Here is a 16,382-nt window from a genome sequence, read left to right as displayed (position 1 = left end):
TATTTCATACGGTACAGCCGGGGCCTCACGGTTGCCCCTGTACCGGTTCATCTCACTTCATCAATGCGCACCAATGTCACGGTTTTCATGCAAGTCACCAGCATTCATTTCTGTCACACCTGTTTCATGCATATTCATTCACAAACCGCACCACCATTCCGGTCAACAGCTCTGGCAGCATGCGACCAATGGTTCGTGGATTAAATCCCCCCCCCCCTTTTTTTCCATGGTTCTTTTCACACACACTGCACCCATGTCACGGCTGCTCGCAGCAATCACCGGCAGCTCATTGCTCATGCCTATTCTGGCGTCTCCCCACAGGACCGTCACTCCGGTCAGCCCCCTGATGGTTCTAGCCCCATTCCCCATTTCTGGGTTTCACCCCTCAAACATCCAACATTCATGCCCTCCCCCCCCCTCCCCTCCCCTACCCTCCCCTCCTCTACCCTCCCCTCCTCGTTTTCCAGGTACACAGCGCAGGGGCCAGCTGCGGTACACCCGGCACACCCCCCATTCATTTCAAACTTCACTGGGCTTGCCGCGGCGCGGACATCCCCTCCCCACCGCCTCCTGCCTGTTTGCCACTCCTCCTGCCGCGCGTCCTGGGGCCTGGTCTGCGCATGCGCGGCCGGGGTTCTGCGCATGCGCGGCGATTTCATCGGCGCATGCGCGGTGTCCCGGCGGCCGTGGGGGGACTCAGGACGAATGGGTTCAAAAATAAATGGCTTTCATTTTTCCTATGCTCCAAAATGTCACTCCTTACAAACAGTCACATAATCCTCCAAGCATGTTCCACATGATTCATTTTCACTTCACCAACAACGTTCATGGGCCCCCCCCCCCCCCCGGTCATTTAGGTGCGCTGTCACGGGGGCAGCGGCGGTGCAACCTGCACCCCCCCCCCCATTCATTTCACCTCCACTGGGCTTACTGCTGCCCTGACATCCCCTCCCCACCACCTCCTGCCTGGTTACCGCTCCTCCTGCCGCGCGGCCGATGGCGCCCGGCCGCGTCCTGGTGCCTGGTCTGCGCATGCGCGGCCGGGGTTCTGCGCATGCGCGGCGATTCCGTCGGCGCGTGCGCGGTGTCCCGGCGGCCGTGCGCGCCGCTTCTGTTGCGGGGGGGCGCCGTCGGACGGCAGGGGAGCCTTCCAGCACGCCCCTTACAGTCATATAACACCCCAGCAGCCCACACAAAGAAAAGAAAAAAAAATTAAAAAAAACGCCATCAAACACCTTTTGGAATAAACATCAAGATTATAAGCCAGGCCCTCTTGTCCAAAATCAATGCATGATCTTATAAATGCTCTTCTGGCTGAAAGGGCATAACTTCCCATACACACACTCAGCTGCAAAGAGACTGTCTCAAAAGGGTTCTTCACCTTTTGCTAATAATGATCTACCCTTTGGATAGGTCATCAGCTTAAAAAAAAAAAAAAAAATTTAATAATGGAAGCACTGGGGGGAGGAGTCATCGTCTGGTCTTCCGGAAAAAAAATTAAAAAAAATAAAATAAAAATAAAAATAAATATATATTATAATTGTTTCATCATAATCAATAAATAGGTGGAAATTGCAGGGACACGGTCCAAATATTCCATTAAATTGCCGGCACGCGCTTTCCGCCTGGGCATGGCCACACGGCACGCACTGGTCTCTTTTCACACCAGGCGCAAGCTGTCGTTTCATGAACAACCGCCATGATCCTCCCGGTCGTGTATATGTACCATATGCATTTGCACATTTCATCACACTATTTTATGTCTATCCTCCCCCTTTCTTTTTTCAGGCGGTCAACCTATATTGTATTTTGCACTACCATGTATCCGGAGAATTTTTCTTACCACCAGGTACGTTCACCTGCTCATTAACAAAAGTCTTCCTTACATTTCGAATAATCCCGTTAGGGTCAGCGTGCTGGCTTTAGGGGCACCATCATCCCACTAGGTTACCCCCTTCTTGGCTTCGCCAGCAGTTAGTGGTCCCGCGAGGCCGACACCCCGCCTCAAACGTACAGAGGCACCCGCCCAACGCGCCACCTCGTTAGTAAGCCGCCTCGCGTGTTGCATAGAGAGGGCCTCACCTGTCACTCCCTTCCCCTAGTCCTGTCTTACAGTCACCGAGAGGCCAACGCTCCTGCCACTACCACAAGTGGCCTCATTAACCCCTCGTGCCAAATCATAGGTAGAGCCTCTCAAGCCGCTTGGCAATTAGCAGGGCCTCATCTGTCACCATGCAAGTATAATTTTTTCGCCGGCCTAGCTAGCCAGCACGATCCTGTGTTTCCCCAAGCTAATCAACTGTTTTATTTTACTATGTCTCTGGAAGGGAAAGAGAACTTCTCCCTACCTGGCACCCCTGCTAGATCCGTCACTGCTACCCAGGGAGACGGTCTAGCCAGTCCAGCACCCATCAGATCCTGGGCAATCCCGCGCATAACGACGGAGTCAAGGTGACGGCATGTTCCCTTCCCCGCCACGGCGAGGGAAGCAGAGCTTTTCCGGCTGCTGCGCACGCCAATCGATAACAGGGAGGCAGGGGAGGACCTAGCCAGTCCAGCACAGGGGATATACATACCATGCTGTCCTCCCTAAATGTCATCCATGTCTAAAGTCAACGCCAGGTTGGAGAGGCTGGAATCGGTCACTGCGACCCTCTCCTTGGCGGGGCCACCACCGGCAGCATCACCGGCCGGATTGCCAGTGATCACGTCGACCGTTAGCCTGGAGGACCAAGAAGTCAGCCCGACGCACATAATACCGGAGGAGGAACCGGGGGTACCCATCGCCACCAAGAAGACAGAAGGGCCAGACACGGTCATCACCTTTCCTGGGTACCCAGTTGGATTCAGCCAGTTTGCCCTCCGGGAAGATCCAGGACATTCTCGCCCACATAGGCAACTACCTTCAACTCAGCACCGGCAACCGCAAAGAACTGCAGTCCCTGCTGGGCTCCCTGATCTTTGCCATGCGCATCCACCTCAGTGTCGCTCATTTATATCACGGCTCCTGCACCTCTCCCCTTTTCCTACACGACTCGCACAGGTTGTCCCTGGATGCCCACGCTGCAGGCAGGTCTGGGCATGTGGGGGAGATTTCTGCCCACCTGGAATGGCGGGAGCTTGTTTCTCCCTCAGCCGTCGGACTCTTCCCCCTCTATCTGGTCAGATGCGGCATCTACCACAGGCTTCGCGGCCATTTTTGGGAACGATTGGCTGTGGGGCAGCTGGCCTCCTGCGGTCCGGGGTTGGAAGGATTCTCCACTGCCTCAGCGCTTTTCAAGATCTACCCCATCGTGGCGGCGGCCGTAGCGTTGGGTCATTCATGGGCAACATGTCGGTCCGGTGCTATTCAGACAACCATACGACCTGCCAGTTCATCAACAGGATTGTTCCAAATCTCTCACAACCGTGAGGTTTCTGCGGAGACTTCCTTGGTTGGCCGCTTGCAATATTTTCTTCTTGCATTGTTTCTATGTCCCGGGGGTGGGCAATACGGCAGCTGACAGTCTGTCTCGCGTCAAATTTCAGGCATTTTATCAAGCTCTCCCATCAGCGTTACCCATGGCCTCCATCACTCCATCATTTCAAACAGCTCATTCTGGATTAGAAGGCATCATGCGGCATAGCCAGTCTTTGTCCCGCTTAGCACTATCAGACGATACACATAGAACATACGACAGAGCGTTCACACTATTCAACAGGTCCTGTTGGAACACAACATCACGCACCCTTTTTGTCATGACGTCTCTTCCGGGGTTGGCTTCTTTTTGCCACCTCAAACTCATGTCATACAACACCATCAAACCATATCTCACTGGCATTTCAACATCATATGCCAATCATACACCCCAATAACATCAGCTTCATGTCCTCGCACCAGATCAAATCCATACTCAGAGGTATTCAGGAAACGGAACCCGCACGTCCAGCCCCAAAGGCTACCCATAATCAATCATATCTTCAAAGCATTATCCGACTTACTGGACGCCACGCCTCTGGAAACAGATACCAACCCCATCATCAATACGGCATTTACTTGACCTTCTACGGATTCCTGATTTCCGGGAAATTCACTACAGCCTCCTCGACCCGAACCTCACCTTGTCTTCTTGTCTCCCACTTGTCAAAACACATGGTTCACTACATTCTGTCCTTACCTCACTCCAAGAATAGTCAGCACTTACCCGTCAACATTTCATATTACCCCACGCACAACAGATGGTGTCCAGTCAGGGTCCTGGATGCTCACAATCAGCGTCACAAGTTCTACCCTCTCAACCGCTACTTCAACTACATGGTTCGGTACTCACCACCACCACCTTCATGACCCATGTCGGGTCATCCCTCACACAACTAGGCCTCAACGCAGCCAACTACTCAGGGCACTCCTTTCGCATTGGAGCCACGTCCACGGCCTCCAGTACCAACATCCTCACTCATGGCATCAGGGGATTGGGGCGCTGGGAGTCATCCGCTTACGCGCAATACATTCCCCAATCCAACACAAGAGTTTAAGAGTGGCTTTCCAAAACATGTCGGGTTAAGCTATTGATACATCAATTGGCTACAATAAACTGGTTATTTCCATTTTTGCCCTCTTCTTTCTCAGGCCTACCTCATCCTCGGTTTAGGCACACCACAACCGACTACACTCATTCCCTGCTTTCCCAGGGCTCTTCACTGTACTACCGTAAGCCCCTTACACAAGTATTAAGGCAGATTGCCTGGATTTGTGGGAGGGGCTGAGGTCCGCCTCCAGCCTATTTAGGGCACTCCCCTTACCTGGCTCCTGCATCATTGAGGTCTGAGCTTTGACCCTCCCACCACTCCACTCATTTACAACTCATTTCTTCCATATCTTTTCCTTGGGTAGGCCCTCTTCTTTCTCAGGCCTACCTCATCCTCGGTTTCGGCACACCACAACCGACTACACTCATTCCCTGCTTTCCCAGGGCTCTTCACTGTACTACCGTAAGCCCCTTACACAAATAATGCTGTGTGTCTCTGCTTGACCTTATTTTTACAGAATTATACTGACAGCTTTAGGTCACTAGGATTCTGTGGAAAAAAGTAGTTTGTGGTTAAGATGTGTCTTTCCACCATCACCTCTCTTTGTATCATATGGACGTTGGGCGAGTACCATGTAAGGCGCTGATTGAGGTGGAGCTCGCTCATTTGTTTTGACGACTCTCGGTGACTGTTACTTTACTTTATCTTTGTATATCTTTCTATGTATATCTTTTATCATAGTCATGTTAAGTCTATTTTTTCCCGCACCTCAGATTTCACAATAATACAGATGCTAAAGACTTAGGCCTCTTTCACACGGGCGTTGCGGGAAAATGTGCGGGTGCGTTACGGGAACACCCGCGATTTTTCCACGCGAGTGCAAAACATTGTAATGCGTTTTTCACTCGCGTGAGAAAAATCGCGCATGTTTGGTACCCAGGCACGAACTTCTTCACAGAAGTTCGGGCTTGGGTTAGGTGTTCTGTAGATTGTATTATTTCCCCTTATAACATAGTTATAAGGGAAAATAATAGCATTCTGAATAAGGAATGCTTAGTAAAACATCGCTGGAGGGGTTAAAAAAAATTAATAAAATAATTTAACTCACCTTAGTCCACTTGATCGCGATGCCCGGCATCTCCTTCTGTCTCCTTTACTGAACAGGACCTGTGGTGAGCATTCTTTACATGAACAGGACCTTTGGTGACATCACTCCGGTCATCACATGATCCATCACCATGGTAAAAGATCATGTGATGGATCATGTGATGACCAGAGTGACGTCACCAAAGGTCCTGTTCATGTAATGAATGCTCACCACAGGTCCTGTTCAGTAAAGGAGACAGAAGGAGATGCTGGCATCACGATCAAGTGGACTAAGGTAAGTTAAATTATTATTATTATTTTTTTTAACCCCATCCAGCGCTATTTTACTATGCATTCTGTATTCAGAATGCTATTATTTTCCCTTATAACCATGTTATAAGGGAAAATAATAATGATCGGGTCTCCATCCCGATCGTCTCCTAGCAACCGTGCGTGAAAATCGCACCGCATCCGCACTTGCTTGCGGATGCTTGCGATTTTCACGCAACCCCATTCACTTCTATGGGGCCTGCGTTGCGTGAAAAACGCAGAATATAGAGCATGCTGCGATTTTCACGCAACGCACAAGGGATGCGTGAAAATCACTGCTCATGTGAACAGCCCCATAGAAATGAATAGGTCAGTATTCAGTGCGGGCGCAATGCGTTCAACTCGCGCATCGCATCCGCGCGGAATACTCGCCCGTGTGAAAGGGGCCTAAGGGTCCTTTCGTACACGGCCAATTATGTTAGATATTTATGCAACTGAAAATGAGTTCCATTCATCTGAATAGAGTTGTTCTAGAGTGAAGTGAAAGGATTTCTGCAAGACCTATCCAAATGAACAGAACTGAATTTCAGTAGCAGAAAGAGTGTTAAAGAGTAACTAAACTTTCAATGAAGTTTTTTTTTTTTTTAAATGTCCCAAATGCCCTAATAATAATTTTTATAATGTATTTTATTTATTGATTTTGCATTTTTTACTAAAGATATCCCCCCCCCCATAAATCACAGATTTCCTGTGCGCTTTAAATTCTCTATTCTTCACACCGCTGACTTCTCAGTGGTATACGGAGTACGGATGCTACAGTTTATCAATGGGGCCGCAGAGAATGGAGTACGGACAGGAGTACACATTGCTGCTCCTGCCTGTGCCCCCCTGAGGTTTACTAAATGCAATGTGTGCTCCTGTCCGTACTCCGTTCTCTGCAGCCCCATTCATAAAGAGTAGATTCCGTACTTCATACACCGCTGAGAAGTCAGTGGCGTGGAGAAAATGAAATGCGGACAGGAAAATCTGCGCTTTAGGCCTCATGCACACGACCGGGTTTTTTTGCGGTCCGCCAAAACGGGTTCCGTAGTTCTGTGATCTGTGTCCGTTTTTTCTTCGGTGGGTCTTCCTTGATTTTTGGAGGATCCACGGACATGAAGGAAAAACTCATTTTGGTGTCCGCCTGGCCGTGCAGAGCCAAACGGATCCGTCTTGACTTACAATGCAAGTCAATGGGGACGGATCCGTTTGACGTTGACACAATATGGTGCTATTGCAAACGGATCCATCCCCCATTGACTTTCAATGTAAAGTCAAGAGTCCCTATTATACCATCGGATAGCTGGAAGAGGAGTGTGAGGAAGAGGAGTCAGAGGAGGAATGTGGCTTTGAGGAGGAGGAAGACCAACCACAGCAGGCATCCCAGGGTGCTCGTTGTCACCTATCTGGTACCCGTGGTGTTGTACGTGGCTGGGGGGAACAACATACCTTCAGTGAGATCACTGAGGACGAGGAACGGGACATGAGTATTCAACCTTGTGCAAATGGGGTCTTTCATGCTGTCGTGCCTGTTGAGGGACCCTCGTATAAAAAGGCTGAAGAAGAACGACCTGTACTGGGTGGCCACGCTACTAGACTCCCAGTATAAGCAGAAAGTGCCTGAAATGTTACCGAATTACCGCAAGTCGGAAAGGATGCAGCAATGCCAAAATAAATTAAAAAGTATGCTTTACACAGCATATAAGGGTGATGTCACAGCACAACGGGAATCTAACAGGGGAAGAGGTGAAACTAATCCTCCTCCTACCACGACCACGCCGGCAAGAACAGGACGCTTTACAGACGTGTCTTGTTAATGGAGCTTTTTAAGTCCTACGCATCGCCACAGCCCTTCGGGGTCCACCCTCAGAACGACTCGACCGACAGGTAGCAGTCTACCTCGCCTTAACTGCAGATATCGACACTGAGGAGCGATGAACCCCTTGACTACTGGGTCTGCAGGCTTGACCTGTGGCCTGAGCTATCCCAATTTGCGATAGAACTTCTGGCCTGTCCCGCTTCAAGTGTCCTGTCAGAAAGGACCTTCAGTGCAGCAGGAGGTATTGTCACTGAGAAAAGAAGTCGCCTAGGTCAAAAAAGTCTAGATTACTTCACCTTTATTAAGATGAATGAGGCATGGATCCCAGCAGCGGCTGCAACAATACCTAATTTTTCAGGCATGTGTACATACCTAATTTTTCTGGCCTCTGGTGCTGCACTGTGGCTGTAAAAAAAAAAAAAAAAAGGCACATACATGTGTCAATTCCCCTTCGTGATCATTACCTTGTTGTGGTGAAGGGGCTTTCGTATCACAATGAAGCGATCACCTCTATAAGTGTTGGCAATGGCAATGTTGGCACACCCCAGATGATAAGGTCGTTGCTTCATTGTGAACAGACCAAAAGCGATCGGCTGGATAATTTTGCATAGAAAAAACATTAATTTTCTTTGTGATCATCTAAGGTGATCATTAAAGTCTACTAGGCCAACAATGGGCCCACACTGCAGAATCCTTGTTTTCTGGGTCACTTAACTGTCACTGAACTACCTCAGCACGACCATAGGCTTTGAAACACCCCCTTGGTGTTGTATGTGGCTGGGTGGAGGAAGAGACCTTCAATGACATCAGTGAGGACAAGGAACGGGACATGGCTAGCTTGGTATCCAACCTTGTGCAAATGGGGAGTTTGCGGTTGTTTGCGGTGCGTTAAACGGGGAGTTTGGTCTGTCACTGTGAAGCGTGCGTAACCCTTACACTACCTGATCGATACAACATCATACCTGATGTTTTAAAGCAGGTTATTCCAAACAATTTAGGAATGTTAGGTGATTTATGCCCTTTATGGATTAACCCGACTCTGCGTCAACTACGTAATTTTACATGGGAGTTTTGCCATGGATCCCCCTCCGGCATGCCACAGTCAAGGTGTTAGTCCCCTTGAAACAACTTTTCATTCACTATTGTGGCCAGAAAAAGTCCCTGTGGGTTTTAAAATTCGCCTGCCTATTGAAGTCTATGGCGGTTCGCCCGTTCGCGAACATTTGCGGAAATTCGCGTTCGCTGTTCGCGAATGGAAAATTTTATGTTCGACATCTCTATTGGCCAAGGAAGTACAGACTCTGCCGCCAGCGTTACTACAAGAAGATTTAGACTGGCACATTCTTATTCATAGTCATAGGTGCATATCCATAATGCAAATATGGTTGATAAAAAAAATAATGGCTGCACACACATATGAACAATAAAGCTGACTATGAATAAGAATGTGCTAGTCCAAATCTTCTTGTAGTATTTATTGCGGGAAGCACCTCTTTTAGACTGAGCAAACGCCCATCTGCTGGTTCCTACACTGCCCTAAAAATGTAGACTTAGGTAAGTCCAAGAGATGCGGTATATTAGTGTTAGGGACCCGTCTGCGGAAGCCACCTTGACGCGTGGTGGATGGGCCCGACACAAGTTTGATCAAAATGTGCGCTAAGAGCTTCCATTGATCCATTTATAGTATAATACCGCTTGAAATTAGAATAATCCCCATTTCTCAGCTTTATTGTTCATATGTGTGTGCAGCCATTATTTTTTTATCTGCAGCCAGCGTTGCCAGATGGAAAATTTTTGAGCAATTTTCCAACAAGGATCTTCTGGTATTGCACCATTTTGCTCGTCCTCTCCACCAGAGGAATGAGAGATGAGAAGTTCTCTTTGTAGAGAGGGTCGAGAAGGGTGAACAACCAGTAATCCGTGTTGTTTAAAATGCGTATAACTCGCGGGTCGCGGGAAAGGCCGTCTAACATGAAGTCATCCATGTGTGCCAGAGTACCAACAGGCGAGACTTCGCTGTCGTCATCAGGAGGATCACTCCCAATCTCCTCATCCTCTTCCTCCTCTTCTGCCCACCTACGCAGAACAAATTAAACTTCCATTGGTACTACCCGCTGTAGCGGAGGCAACTGTCTCCTGCTCCTCCTCCTCTTCAGCCTCCAATTCGCGCTGAGAAGACGAACTGAGGGTGGTCTGGCTATCACCCTGTGTAATGTCTTCCCCCATTTCCACATGCACAGCTTCGTCCTTAATTGTGAGCAGCGAGCGTTTGAGAAGACACAGAAGTAGGATGGTGACGCTGATAATAGCGTTGTCGCCGCTCACCCTCTGTGTTGATTCCTCAAAGTTCACTACCACAGCAGACTCCCTATGCTTGTTACTGCAAGCCACAGTGTTCTACACCACTATAAAGGCTCTCTGCAGCCAGGAAATAGCTGTTTTTTAATGCTATTCGCCACAAATGAATTCGGATCGAACCCAAAAAATTTTTTTGATTCGACGAACCAGCCGGGTTAACTTTTTGAAAAATTCGCTCATCTCTACTCAATATATTTAAAGATTATGTAATATTTTAGTTTTATTGATTTCTTACAAGGACATTCCAGCATACATTGTATGAAGCCTTTCTACGCATTACAATTGTGTGTAAATTATTAGCGATAGAAGAGGAGAATGGAAGATTCGATGATTTCCTTGCTGTTACTCCCCGCAACGAGTGTTCTATACCCATCTCAGGCAGTAGCGTCTCAACACTGTCTGGGGTCTCCATCTGGGATGTAGCCTCCTCCTCCAATGCAGTGCTGCAAATATATCATGACCAAATGAAATAAAGGTAAATTCATAAATCTACAGTGTTATTTGTACAGTGGTAGTCACTGCATAACGATGTATGGTTTTGTTTTTCTCCTTAGAGGCTATTATATCAAGCCAAGGGCAAGTGTGTGGTGGGTGGATGGCAGTGACGGAAGCTGGAAAATGTTTCCCCACTATCAAAAGTTCTTATTGAATACATTATTCACATTATTATAATTACATGCTCTGGATTGCATCATGTCACCTTCACTCCTGGACACGGAGCCAGGGCAGCTCTTTCATTATTAATAGCCCGGAACTGGACAAATCCAGGAACAAACTGTTCTGCAAACAGAAAGAAAATAATTAGTCTTGTACCCATCTCTATGAAGATCATTGCAATCTATCTGTACAAATAAGAATGACTTTACAATGTCCATTAGGTGAATAACATGATTTTGTCCTCTCAGCGCATCCAAAGTCATACACTACAGGAACAGCAGGTCCATTATTAGTGAGCAGGCCCCAGCGCTGTACACCACCGGGGATATCTTTCATACGGCACAAAAACCATTGTTTGTTGGCAGACCATCACCCTGTACAAGCAGGGCGTCCTGACAATATGTAAACTGAACTACAAATGATAGTAGCGAGGCTACATTCACGCAGATTATTTTAGGCGAGGAAAAAAAATTCCATGTATTTTTTTTCTGATGTGTTTTATTATGCGGTTTTGGTTGAGGTTTCCACGAGGATTTTCATTCATTCTTAATGGAATTCTGGATTCGTAAGAATACTTTTTTTCTGCAGTGCCGTTTTTAAAGCAATGGGGAAGTTCAGCATGTGTTTTTGGCTGAGAATTTTTGGAGTGGAATCTACTTCAAAATCCTCGCCCGAAATACTCCCTGTGAACCAAGCCTTAGGCCACTTGCGCACATTGCAGAATATGTGCGTTTTTTTCCGTGCAGAAATAACACAGCGTAGTAAAAGCACAAGCAAAGTGTATAAGATTACACAAATGTCATGTACACTTTAAAGAATTTACTTGTGGGGAAATTGACCTGCCGTGAGGATTTCCAAATCTGCAGCATGTCAATTATGTTTGCGGTTTTAGCTGCTGATTTCATCTTTTTGTAATGAAGGGTGAGATCTGTGGCAAAACCGCATCAAATTTGCAACAAAAACTGCTGTTAGAAATTGTGGATTTTGGGGCGGATGTGATGCATAAACGCACATAAATTCGCACGGAAATCTGTATGGATCTTACTCTCGTTCATCCCCCATTCAGTGTGCATCAAGCTGTGTAAAAAGAAAAAAAGTGCCAATCAACTTGATCAACACTAGTTCAGGGCTGAAATTGCTGTCTGTAAAGCTCTCCAAAGCTGATCACAAGTCGACCACTGCAGGGAAAATTAAGCATTAGGCTACATTCACACGACCGTATGAATGAGTCCGCATCAGCATGTGCGCACACGAGCCGGTATCCGGGTTTTGTGGATCCACAATTAGCTGATCTTCACTACGATCATCGCTACTAGCTGAAACACTACAGTCGTGTGAATGTAGCCTTAAACAGTACTAATTAGAATAAATGAATTAGCTGTCCATGTAATTTTCATTTGAAGACCTTATTTTACTTATTTACTGCTAAAATTACTTATTTGTAAACATTAATAGGTCTATCTGTTTCACTTTTTATATAACTATCTCCTTTTATTATAAGCAAAAGTACGCACCACATTTATAAGAACACACTCCAGCAACTATTATGGAGAGCACTAATAGACTGTGCACCAACATTTTAGCCGAGGCACCAAAAACACAGAAATTATTTACAATAAGGCCTATTTCACACGGGCGTTGCGGGAAAATGTGTGGGTGCGTTGCGGGAACACCCGCGATTTTTCCGCGCGAGTGCAAAACATTGTAATGCGTTTTGCACTCGTGTGAGAAAAATCACGCATGTTTGGTACCCAAACCCGAACTTCCAAACACAAACAAGTTTTCAGACATAATAACAGAGCTAAATCAGACATTCAAAAGGTCAGTATGTCTGGCTTTTTCCAAAAACATGCTCTTCTTTAAACCTAATGGTATCTGTGGAAAATTACCAGCATCTTATTCAAAGTCCCATAAGTCTCTCAGTATTCATTAACCCTTTCCACAAAGCCTCCCAAATACAGTGCAAATTAACAGGATATATATCACAAAATCACAGAAAAAAAAAGATAATAATGCACTAACAAAATAGATGCAAGCATTATATATGGATTATGCCCTCACTCTGATGTAATAAAATCTGAGACCTTAGCCAATATATTTTTATCAAAACACATCTGTGCCCACCTACCCCGCCAAGGTGGTCTCAGGTCAGGCAGGTCCTACGCTAAACTTACCTAAGCCATTGGGCTTCTATGTTCAGGAGCGCAGACTCTGCACATATAATGTGCTGCTCCTAGTCACCTCTATGTGCATCCAGCAACCAATGGGAGGAGGAGAAAGCACACCCATATGTACCACCTAATCAAGGCGTTCTGTTTGAGGGGGGGGGGGGGGGGAGTGTGTATCTTATGGGGCGAAAAATACGGTACATCAGAGTGAGGGCTTAGTCCATATATAATGCTTGCATCTATTTTGTTAGTGCATTATTATCATTATTATTTTTTTTATTGTGATTTTTTTTTCATAAATGTAGCCAGGGACATCCGCATATTTATTTATCATATCGTGCAGGATGTTTTTATCTTTGTTTTTTTTTCTCTTCTGTGAATTTTGTTTATTATATATCACAACATATAAAATGCAGTAACACAATTTTAAACAGTTCAAGTTAACCCTTTCAAGTGAAATAAAGTAAGAAGTTTATAAATTTGCATTGGAGAAATAGGCACATGTCCACAAATGTCCAGAATTCAAGGGTTTCTGTCACCAGAAATACCTAAATTAAACTGGCTAACATTATGCGATGTGCTAATGTCAACTGAACCTAATTAGCCTATTCCTAGTTTCCTCCATAAATGTAACTTTTATCATATGCAAATTAGCCTCTAGGAGCAGGTGGGGGGGTTGTTCCTGCTCCTAGAGGCTCCGTTCTCCCACCTCTGTCACCTCCCTCCAAGTCTTGATTGACAGGGCCAGGCAGCGTTCGCATCCTCCTGACGGCCCTGAGTGCATGGTAAATCTTGCGCCTGCGCCGTGCCATTCAGTATTCAGCGCAGGCGCAGTAAGAAAGTCGGCAGCCAATGAGAATCCTTCCTTCACTTTGCCTGCTCCGAATACTGAACGGCACGGAGCAGGCGCGAGATTTACCATGCACTCAGGGCCGGAAGGAGGAAGCGAACGCTGCCTGGCCCTGTCAATCAAGACTTGGAGGGAGGTGACAGAGGTGGGAGAACGGAGCCTCTAGGAGCAGGAGCAATGCCCCCCCTCCCTGCTCCTAGAGGCTAATTTGCATATTATAAAAGTTACATTTATGGAGTAACGGGGGCATGGATAAAACTAGGAATAGGCTAGTTAGGTTCAGCTGACATTAGCACATCGCTAATGTCAGCCAGCTTCATTTTAGTATTTTTGGTGACAGAAACCCTTTCAAAGTACCCCTGTTCCAGGGCACTACATATGCAATATTAAATGGTAGCATTAAAAAGTACAACCTATCCAGCAAAAAACGCACCTTTATATGGCTATGCGACCGAAAAAATAAAAAAGTTATGGCTCCGGGTTAAGGGTCTATTCACACGTCAGTTTTTTCTTTCCTGATCTGTTCCGTTTTTTGCTGAACAGATCTGGACCAGATCTGGACCCATTCATTTTCAATGGGTCCTGAAAAAAATCAGACATTGAGCTGTCCGTTTTTTTTCCAGGACCCATTGAAAATGAATGGGTCCAGATCTGGTCCAGATCTGTTCAGCAAAAAATGGAACAGATCTGGAAAGAAAAAACGGATGTGTGAATAGACCCTAACAGGGAAGAAAAAAACTAAAAGACAAGGCAAGAAAGGCAAAAAAAACCTCCGGTATCCAAGAGTTTAGAGTCAGAGCGCCTAGACTTGTTTCATTAGTCATCCGAATGGCTTTCTCAATAGCTGTACAAAGAGAAAGCCGAAAGCTGAGAAAGCCAGTCAGATGACTAGTGAAATGTCCACCTATTACTCCTGATACACCATGACCTGGATGAATGAGAACCTTCACAGATGGTTAGCTAATATTATAATAGTAATAAAATGGATCTTCATTTAGTGGCAACATATTCAGCTGCACTGTACAAACGATATGTTCCTTATCTGTATTTAGCAAGGAAATGCCAAAAGGAAATGGACTGAATTCTCAAGAACTAATGCAAATGAGTAGACAATGATGATTTGATAAAGTACCAACAGCAGATGGCATCCACCAGTCCTAGTATTTGGTCAGGGAGGACAATGCTGCACACATTTTGAGAAACAGCAACTGAGCTCTGTTTTTACTCAGAAGTCAGATTAACTCCTTCCTCCTCAGCAGCATTATCTGTTAGGGATGGCAGGATGGTATAGAATGTTGGGGGCTCAATGAGATCTGTGAACGCCCCTATTCAAAGGATGTTATTTTAGGCCCTAAGCATCATAAACATTTCCTTAAAAAATGAATCAATAATATAAAGAATAAGAAGGACATTTCCACTATTTACAGATTCCTTATTAGGCTACATCCACAAGACCGTATTTTGGATCTGCGCCCGACCTGCATTTTTTGGGCACTGCAGACGGACCAATTAATTTCTATGGGTCGGCAAAAAATACAGACAGCACACGGATGTCCATATCCGGGTGGCTGTTCCGCAAATGACAGAACATGTCCTTTTCTTGTCCATGCGTGGAAAAGAATAGCCGGTTCTAGTGAAGGGAGTAGGAAAAATGCAGCATGCACCAGGGCGGTATCCGTATTTTGTGGATCCACGGTTTGCAGACCGCGAAACTGATATGGGCATGTGCATGAAGCCTAAATGGCTATAGCTTGGAAAAAGTTGTTACATTGCAAAATGGGACAAAAAGCTGGAAAAACTATTTTCTCTAGAAGAAAATTTCAAAAACGGTATTTACTGTAGGTACCATGGATAGCATTTTTTCAAACTGCTCCTATGATGGTGCCGGAATTTATCTCCTATAAAACTCCGCTGTGTCTTCCCAGACTACCTAACATATTGCTGGTAAGGAAGGCACTTTGATACATACCTTTGGAATTAAGTTCTTGGCCATACTGGATGATATGATATTACATTTATTGTTGGGTTCTGATTAATATCTGTACAATATAAGTTACAACTGGAAACTGAATACATAGAGTCAGCACAGCCCTGTATAGCAAACACAATAAAAGCAGAATCAGCATCTCCACCCAAGAGACATCATGCTGACCTAGGTTTTGCTGACAGTGAAAGATGCCATCACTGTCCTCTTTTTACATTCTCCACCTTTCATATTTCCATTGTTCTGCACAGTTATAGGGGCAGAAAAACATTGGAAGCACTGGGTCAGCTGCATGGCTGAGGGCACTTTCACACTAGCATTTTTGTTTTCCGGTATTGAGTTCCGTCACAGGGGCTCAATTCCGGAAAAAAAAACTGATCAGTTTTATCCTAAGGCTCCATTCACACGTCCGCGATTCTGTTCCGCATTTTCATTTAATTTCACCCATGCACTTCCGGGTCCGCAATTCCGTTCCTTTCCGCAATTGCGGACAAGATTAGGCATTTTCTATTAAGTGCCGGCGATGTGCGGTCCGCAAAATTCAGAACGCACATTGCCAGTGTCTGTGTTTTGCAGATCCGCAAGACCCTTACGGACGTGTGAATGGACCCTAATGCCTTCTGAATGGAGAGAATTCTGTTC

The 16,382-nt window shown here is 46.0% G+C and overlaps 1 long non-coding RNA gene across 1 annotated transcript; it reads right to left on the bottom strand.

Annotated features, from left to right (window-relative positions):
- Positions 1-10,288: 10,288 nt before the first annotated feature.
- On the bottom strand, positions 10,289-12,359 carry LOC121003671. Its single transcript, XR_005779577.1, has 3 exons — positions 12,253-12,359; positions 10,758-10,861; positions 10,289-10,524 (listed from the first exon to the last, which is right to left on the bottom strand). It is a non-coding gene; the product is annotated as an uncharacterized LOC121003671 (long non-coding RNA).
- Between the last annotated feature and the right edge of the window lie 4,023 nt (positions 12,360-16,382).

This window comes from Bufo bufo, chromosome 6 (genome assembly GCF_905171765.1).
Source record: "Bufo bufo chromosome 6, aBufBuf1.1, whole genome shotgun sequence".
Taxonomy (NCBI): Eukaryota; Metazoa; Chordata; class Amphibia; order Anura; family Bufonidae; genus Bufo; species Bufo bufo.
The sequence above is the reverse complement of the archived record's forward strand: the minus strand, read 5'-3'. Positions and strand labels throughout refer to the sequence as shown.